Source organism: Piliocolobus tephrosceles, chromosome 10, assembly GCF_002776525.5.
Source record: "Piliocolobus tephrosceles isolate RC106 chromosome 10, ASM277652v3, whole genome shotgun sequence".
Taxonomy (NCBI): Eukaryota; Metazoa; Chordata; class Mammalia; order Primates; family Cercopithecidae; genus Piliocolobus; species Piliocolobus tephrosceles.
The window spans coordinates 103349519-103356989 of NC_045443.1; the positions used below are offsets into that span (position 1 = coordinate 103349519).

The 7471-nt window shown below is 41.4% G+C and overlaps 1 long non-coding RNA gene across 1 annotated transcript; it reads right to left on the reverse strand.

Annotated features, from left to right (window-relative positions):
* Positions 1 to 1576: 1576 nt before the first annotated feature.
* On the reverse strand, positions 1577 to 5436 carry LOC113224889. Its single transcript, XR_003309513.2, has 3 exons — positions 5383 to 5436; positions 4311 to 4413; positions 1577 to 1859 (listed from the first exon to the last, which is right to left on the reverse strand). It is a non-coding gene; the product is annotated as an uncharacterized LOC113224889 (long non-coding RNA).
* Between the last annotated feature and the right edge of the window lie 2035 nt (positions 5437 to 7471).

Consider the following 7471-nt stretch of genomic DNA (forward strand, 5'->3'; position numbering starts at 1 on the left):
AATGTGCATGATATTAAGAATAAATGCCCAGAGATAGCATTCAGAACACAAGTAGAGCATTTCCTTGCAAATGAAAACATTGAAAGGTTTGTATTCTGTAATCCTAATTTCAAAGTTCACAAGTAGTCAATAAAAAAGGAAAAGATAGTTGCATGCTCAAATAAATTTGGGCCTTGTTAGGTTTGACAAAGTGAGCCGGGTTGTTTTACTGCAGAACTTATCAGAACCTTTCATGTATAAGATAATTAATGGAAGTGTTATTTTGACTTAACCCTTCTTACAAAATAGTGGTGTTGGGTAGAATACAGGCCAATCTTTACACAGAAGCTGACATGCATCTTTTTTTTTTCTAATTTTTTGTATTTAGTGGTTCACACAAATTTCTGATTAAAGGGAACAAGTTGAATTTTTTTCAGGCTTCCCGTTAGTCTCATCAGTAATAAGAATAGTTTTCTGAATCAGTGAAGAGATGAATTCATGGACGAAATGGAACGGAGAAGTAGATCAGCAAAATGTTCTCAAGAGTCTCGTTGCTTCCTCTCTGGCTTTATTTTTGTTATTGTATGATTCTGGGCCATTTCCTGTTATTATTACACTTATTGTTGTCAGAGGAAACCAATTCGTTTTAATATTAGCCTGAGCAAAACATAATTAGGAAGAGAATCTGCTACCAAAAAGGAAACACGTATGTGAGACTTTGCATTCCAAAGCCCAGTACTCAGATAAACATGCACACACGTGCACACACACGCACAGGCAGGCACACATATGCACACATGGGCACACACACAGAGGAGCCCTCTCCATACAATCTCAAAACATCCTGCCTAGCCAATAAAAAGCAGTCTTAGCCACTCCAAGGAAAAACAGCCTGAAAACCAGATGATTTACCAAGCTTTACACGCTTCCTATTTTTATTTTGGAAGAGGAAAGAGAAAGAAGAGGTGATAGAGAAGGGGAGTAAAAAGAAGGGGATTGGCAAGGGAACAGCTTGGAGGCTGAAGGCTGAACTTCTGGCCTTCCCTTCTTAGATCTTTCAGTACTCCAGGCTCACTACTGACATTTGTCTCCTGTGAGCTGAAACCTCCGGGTACTAGAAAGTCCATCATATCCATTCATGTGCTAAGACTTCCTTCTTTCTCCCTTCTCTCCCTCTTTTTGCCCTCCCTTCCTAACAAAAGGATTTTCTCTTAACTGAGTGTGCAGTTCACCTACCTTGGAAGGATCACCATTTCCTGGACAGATGCAAGCAGTGAGAAAGGGTCGGGAGAAGAAGCGAAGGAGGGAGAGGGGACCAGCAGGTGAGGAATGCCAATTCTACCAGGCTGTGTTAGGTCCTTTCATGGTTTATTTTATTTAATACACACAATCATAGTCTAAGATAGGCATTGTTATCATCCCATTCTACAGATGAGGAAATCGGGCTTACAGAGGCTAAGAAATTGCACAAGGTTACAAGGTTAGGAAGTATTGGAGGCAGGATTTAAATACAGACAAGTTTACTAACTTTAAAGCCAATACTTTTACCCACAATCCTAGTGTACTTCATTTAACTTCTTCAGGCTTCAGGGTTCCTATTTATGAAATAGAGACTATCCCTATTTTCACTCTTATCCCTCCACTATTGTTCCCTACACAGTAGACAGAAAGATAGCAGCCATTTGAACTGGGCTTAGCTTCCAGGGGCATGAGATAAAATTAATGTCTGCAGTCAGCCTGTATGTGCTGGTATGGATCTACTCCACAAAATCCTCAGGGACCTGAGCTTCTTCCAACTCCGCACTGTCCCATCCAGAGGGGTGACCCTTGTCTTCATAGTCCAATATAGCAGCTGGAGCTCCAACCATCACATCTGCATTCTAGGCAGAGGATGAAGAACAAAGTAAAGAAGAAAAAGGTCAAAACCACCTGTCTTTTAAGCGTGACTTTTGAATTGCCCAATCACACTTCTACTCATGGTCCATTGGCAAGCGTGACTTTTGAATTACCCAATCACACTTCCACTCACGGTCCATTGGCCAGACTTAGTGTTATGGCTATGCCTGCCTGCAGGAAAGGCTGGGAAATATAGTCTTTATTCTGTGATGCCATGCATCCAACTAAAATTGTGGGTTTTCTATCATGCAAGAAGGAAGGAATGGTTACTAGGGATAGTGCACAGTGTCTGCAAGAGGAACCCTTTCAAAATATAAGTCAGATCATGTTACTCTGCTGAAAACTGGGTAAAGTCTTCCCACTCGCTCAGGCTGAAAGCCAACATCTTTGCAGTGTCCAACAAGGCCTTCCATGCCTTGTTCTCAAGAGTCGTTGCTTCCTCTCTGGCTGGACCCTTCCTCTCATCTGGTCCCTTCGTTCCTTAAGTCTCTGCTCAAACATCACTTCATCGGGACCACCCTACAGAAAACAGTATCCACTCCCCTATGACTCTCTGTACCCTTTACTTGGCTTTGTTTTTGTTTTCTGCTTTTATCCCCACCTTATCCCACCTGACATAGTCTATATTTGTTCAATTTGCTTATTGTCTATTTTCCTACTAGAATATAAGCTCAATGAGCTCTATGGCCTCATCTGTTTTTTTCACTGCTTTATATTTCAGGGCCTAGAACAGTGGCAGGCACACCGTAGACATCCAATAGACAAGAGTTGAATAGATGAATGATTGAATAAATTCTTGCTTTCTCCAGCTTCCAAAATTTGGGAGAGGATGAATGAAGTTTCCAATCTCAAAGAGCCTTGAAAATAGGAGGAGTCAAATATAAATTATTATTAGCTGTCCTTTGATGTCCTCCCATTTGTAAATGTGCTCTGTTAACTGCGAAGAATAATGCAAATGCGATTGGCCATTATTGTTTTGAAGTAAGGCTCAGTGGGATAGAATTTCCAGTCATTTCTTCCCAAAGGACCAGAACTATTCATTTTAAATCCATTTCTTCCCTGCCTTCAGTTTTTGAATGAACATGGCTTTGCTGCTCATAGTTTCCTAATATATCACTTTGATGGTTTATTTCACCTTAAGTAGCATGGAATTGAAGTCTGAGACTGTATCAGGCTGATTTCAGGTCTCTTTTGCTTCCCTTTGTGCCATCGCAGTAGGGGAGAATTGTCAAGCTGTGCTTGGCCAAGTTAAATGAGGAGACCAGATGGTCAGAAAGAAAGGAATTTTGGTCCAGGTTTAGGAGGAGAAAAGCTGGAGGCAAAACTCCTGCATAGTTTTTGACCTAGAGATCAAAACACTCAGCACTGGGGGTACGTTGTTGAATGCTGGGGTACCCCAGCAAAGGTTTGCAATGTAGGAGTTCCTTTTGGTGTTACTCTCCTAGGACTTTCTGCCAAAACTTCAAAATGATTTTGCTGTGCTGGAGTTTTGGTTACATGGGACTTTAAGTTTTCAGAGACAGAGAACATTGATTTATGTTAAACACAACAAAAAGGAAAAAAAAAAAAAAACGGGAGGTAAAGAAGTCACTTTTGGCTTTTGCTTTTAGCAGGCAATTTTAAGAAAAAAGAAAACAAAATCCAAAACGGGGGGAAGAAAGGATGGAAGGAAACAAAGCAGCGATATAGAAGGCAATTTTTAAATATCTCTATCCCCCAACACAGAAGAGGCAGTTGGTGCAGAAACCCAGAAGCTGTTCCAAGTTGCATTGCGAAGTGGCATCGTGAGCTTTCTGGCACTGAGACAGGGTGAGAAGGCAAGAGATAGAAAGTCAGGCAGGAGAAGGTGGCAGGGGTCCAGGCAGGAAGCAGTCTGAGTGTGAACAAGTGTCTTCGTGGTAGGGACAGATGGAAAAAAAGACTTTAGAAAAAACACTGCTGAGAAAGGAAGAGCCTGACTTCTTAATGTCCTCTGATAAAGCATTTCATCGCAGCTGGTGTTCAGCAGTCCTGGTTTTTAATATGCTGACTGCTGTGCTTGATATAAAATGGCAAGGCTTCTGCTCTGTGGCCTCAAAGCTTAAATGTTACCCCAAAAGAATAAACATAAAACACTAGGAGTACCAGAATGCCAGGGTTGCCAGGGTTGACTGAGCTTGTCCAGGTTTTATTCTGATTGTCTCTAGCATGCCTTGGTGACTCAATAGCAATGTGGCATGTCTATAGCTGAGATGATAAGCCACTTTCACATCACCTTCCTCATCTAAGCATTATAACCACTCTGTGGCGGGAAAGTGGAGTGAGTTATGGTCACCATTACAAAGATGAGAGGACTGAGGCTCACTGAGGTTGGATGGCTTGCCCTCATTTGTAAAAGTGAGATTAGTATCTGGTTTTCTGTCTCCTAATGTTTGCCTTTTCCTCGAGTTATTTACCGGAGTTAGTTATCAATGCTGACTGAGCGTGCACTCTCCTAGACACCGGGTAGAGGCAGAAGAGGAAACCAGATATGATCCTTCTCCTTGGGACTCTCCTGACCTAGGAAAAAAGACAGATGAATGCAAATAACTGAGTCTATATACAGAGACTACCACAAGTTCACACTTTACTGAATGTTCAAACATAGTCATGCACCCTAAGGGCATTGTTGGAAGCTTCTGGAACTAAGTCTCTGGGGATTTGAATCAACTCAGAAGACTGACTCATTCACTTGGCTGTGGAGGCTATTCCAGATATTAGGAGCTATGTATGTGGGGCCCCGGATTTGGGCCAAAAGATGCATTTGACTGGAGAGAAGGGATTGAGATTTGAGCAGTTGTTGGACAACACAGAAATGAAACAGCCATAGCACACTTGCCTGCCGTGATTTCTCTGCTGAGATAATGAAACTTTTCAGACTCCCTGTAATTGAGATCTAGATAAAAAGAGATGTCTGGAAAAAACTGGTCCCAATTGTCACTTGGCTTTGCTTTCATAGCTATCTGAGTGTGGCATATGTCAGACTTTGAAATGCTGGGTCTCTTGGAAATACAAATACCATCTGGTTCTGGATAATTCCCAGAAACCTAGGCTACTCAGTAGGAAATGAGGAGCTGGAAACATAATACCGAGACCAGGGGCTTGTTCTTGGGCCACCCTGTCTCGTGTCCTGGTCATAGTCACGTTACTCGTACAGAAAATGTCAATGGGAAGACACCACAGGCTTCATCTTTTCACGACACAGTGACCTCTGTTATGGACATCCTGATTTCTCTTTGAGAAGTCATCCCTCCCCCAGTGTTTATAGTCTAGCAGCCAAGTCCCCCTTGCCTTGGCCAAGGGCAGCCTGAAACTCAAACAGGGCCCATCCCTTATCCCTAGATGGAAATCTTGAGCAGAGTGCCTGACGGGACTGAAGATGGCTGCAGTTCTATCAAGCAGACAGTGGTTCTCTGAAGAGGCTCCCCTCCGCCCACACCCATGAGTGTCTGCTCCCCAGATGCTCCAATCCTACTTCTCCAGCTTTACCTTCTGTTCTGTGAGCTGCTTCCTTCTCTTTCTCCAAATCTCTCTTTTGCTGGTTGGACGAAGATTGTTTCTGTTGTCTGCAATCAAAGAACCCAAAAGGATGAACAGGCAAAATCATAAACATACTTTTAAGTGCTTGGGATATGCCTGCTTCTGTCCATCCTTCAACCCGCTTGCATCAGAAGCCCCCTTAGAGGATGAGAGCCTGTCCTGTGAACCATGGTGGTTCAGAGTGGAACAGAGCAGAGTGTGGAACACCAGGATTTAGAGCAATCAGTGAAATATGATGTAAGCCTCTATTTCAGAAAAATTACTAATAATCAGTTGATTATTAGTAATCAATAATAGCCTTCCCATTTTATATCAAGCACAGCACTCAGCATATTAAAAACAAGGACTGTTGGATACTAGCTGCGGTGAAATGCTTTATCAGAGGACGGCCCTTGATGTCTACGTCCACTTGCAAGTATGGCATTAATTACAAGGCTGATTTAAGTATAATCAGTAAGTTTATATGCTGGATGCTCAAGATGATTTCTGGCTAAACATGGAATTTCTATTTCTATTTTCCTTATGTTAAAAGTCAGAACAGCAAAATGTATTCCTAATGTCACTATTATGACATTTACATCCCGAAAGTTGCAGTAAACGATCAATACAATAGTGGAATGCCTAGAAACCTGTTCCTTTTTTGCTAGGAAAAAAAAGGAGGGCACTTTTTATGTCTTTGATGTGAAGTTCATGTTCTTTGACAGTGATTGATGGAACATGCTACAGAAAAGGCTGATTACATTTTAGTAGAGAAGTGAAAAAGAAACGCAGGAGAATCTCACAGCTCTGGGAGTGAATGGAAAGCAAAGGAGATCTTCTAGGGTACTGTGTGATGCCTCTGTGTAGCTACTGAATCTCTGGGGCCATGGATGAGAATTTGGTTCGTCAGTAGGTCAGCATTCAAGAGTATGGGCTGGATGCAGAGTAAACGACCTGCTGAGAGTAATGGCCACGGCTTTACTTCTGTCTCCAAAATCCTGAACAAGCTCCCCTTTAGGCCAACTCTAACCCGGAACCATGCAGATTAGGAAGAGAAAGAGAAGGGGATTCTGAGAAAGATTTTAGCGTGGTCAAGTTGATAACGGAATAATTCAGAACAATGCAACCCTTATCAACTAGGTAGATCTCTTTTTTTCTATATTTATTGTCCAAATAAAGCAAAATCATGCTTTCACCTGCCTGATATGATGTAACTATCCTTCATACAAATGAAAACAGACTAGCCCTCTCCAGGATTCTAGACACTGTGTCGTTTTATTCATCGTTGGATTATGTTTACTTGCACTACTAGCTGAATTACACTCCCCTTTAATATCCTGTAACTTAAATACCAACATATAAGGCTTACCACTTTTATTATATTTTATATTACATAGTAAATTAATAGGAGAGGGGCAAAGAAAGAAAATTATATATTATATATGGATATATAATTAATAATTATATGTTACATATATTTATTTATAAATATATAATTATATATGATATAAAGTATATAATTACATATGATATAAAACATATAAAAAAAATATATATATATATACCAAAAAGGAAACACATATGTGTTACTTTGCATTCCAAAACCCAGTACTCAAATAAACACTCACACACACGCACACACACGCAGACAGGCACACATACGCACACATGGGCACACACACAGAGGAGTCCTCTCCACACAATCCGAAAACATCCTGCCAAGCCAATAAAAAGCAGTCTTAGCCACTCCAAGGAAAAACAGCCTGAAAACCAGATGATTTACCAAGCTTTACACGCTTCCTATTTTTATTTTGGAAGAGGAAAGAGAAGAGGTGATAGAGAAGGGGAGAAAAAAGAAGGGGATTGGCAAGGGAACAGCTTGGAGGCTGAAGGCTGAACTTCTGGCCTTCCCTTCTTAGATCTTTCAGTACTCCAGGCTCACTACTGACATTTGTCTCCTGTGAGCTGAAACCTCTGGGTACTAGAAAGTCCATCATATCCATTCATGTGCTAAGACTTTCTTCTTTCTCCCTTCTCTCCCTCTTTTTGCCCTCCCTTC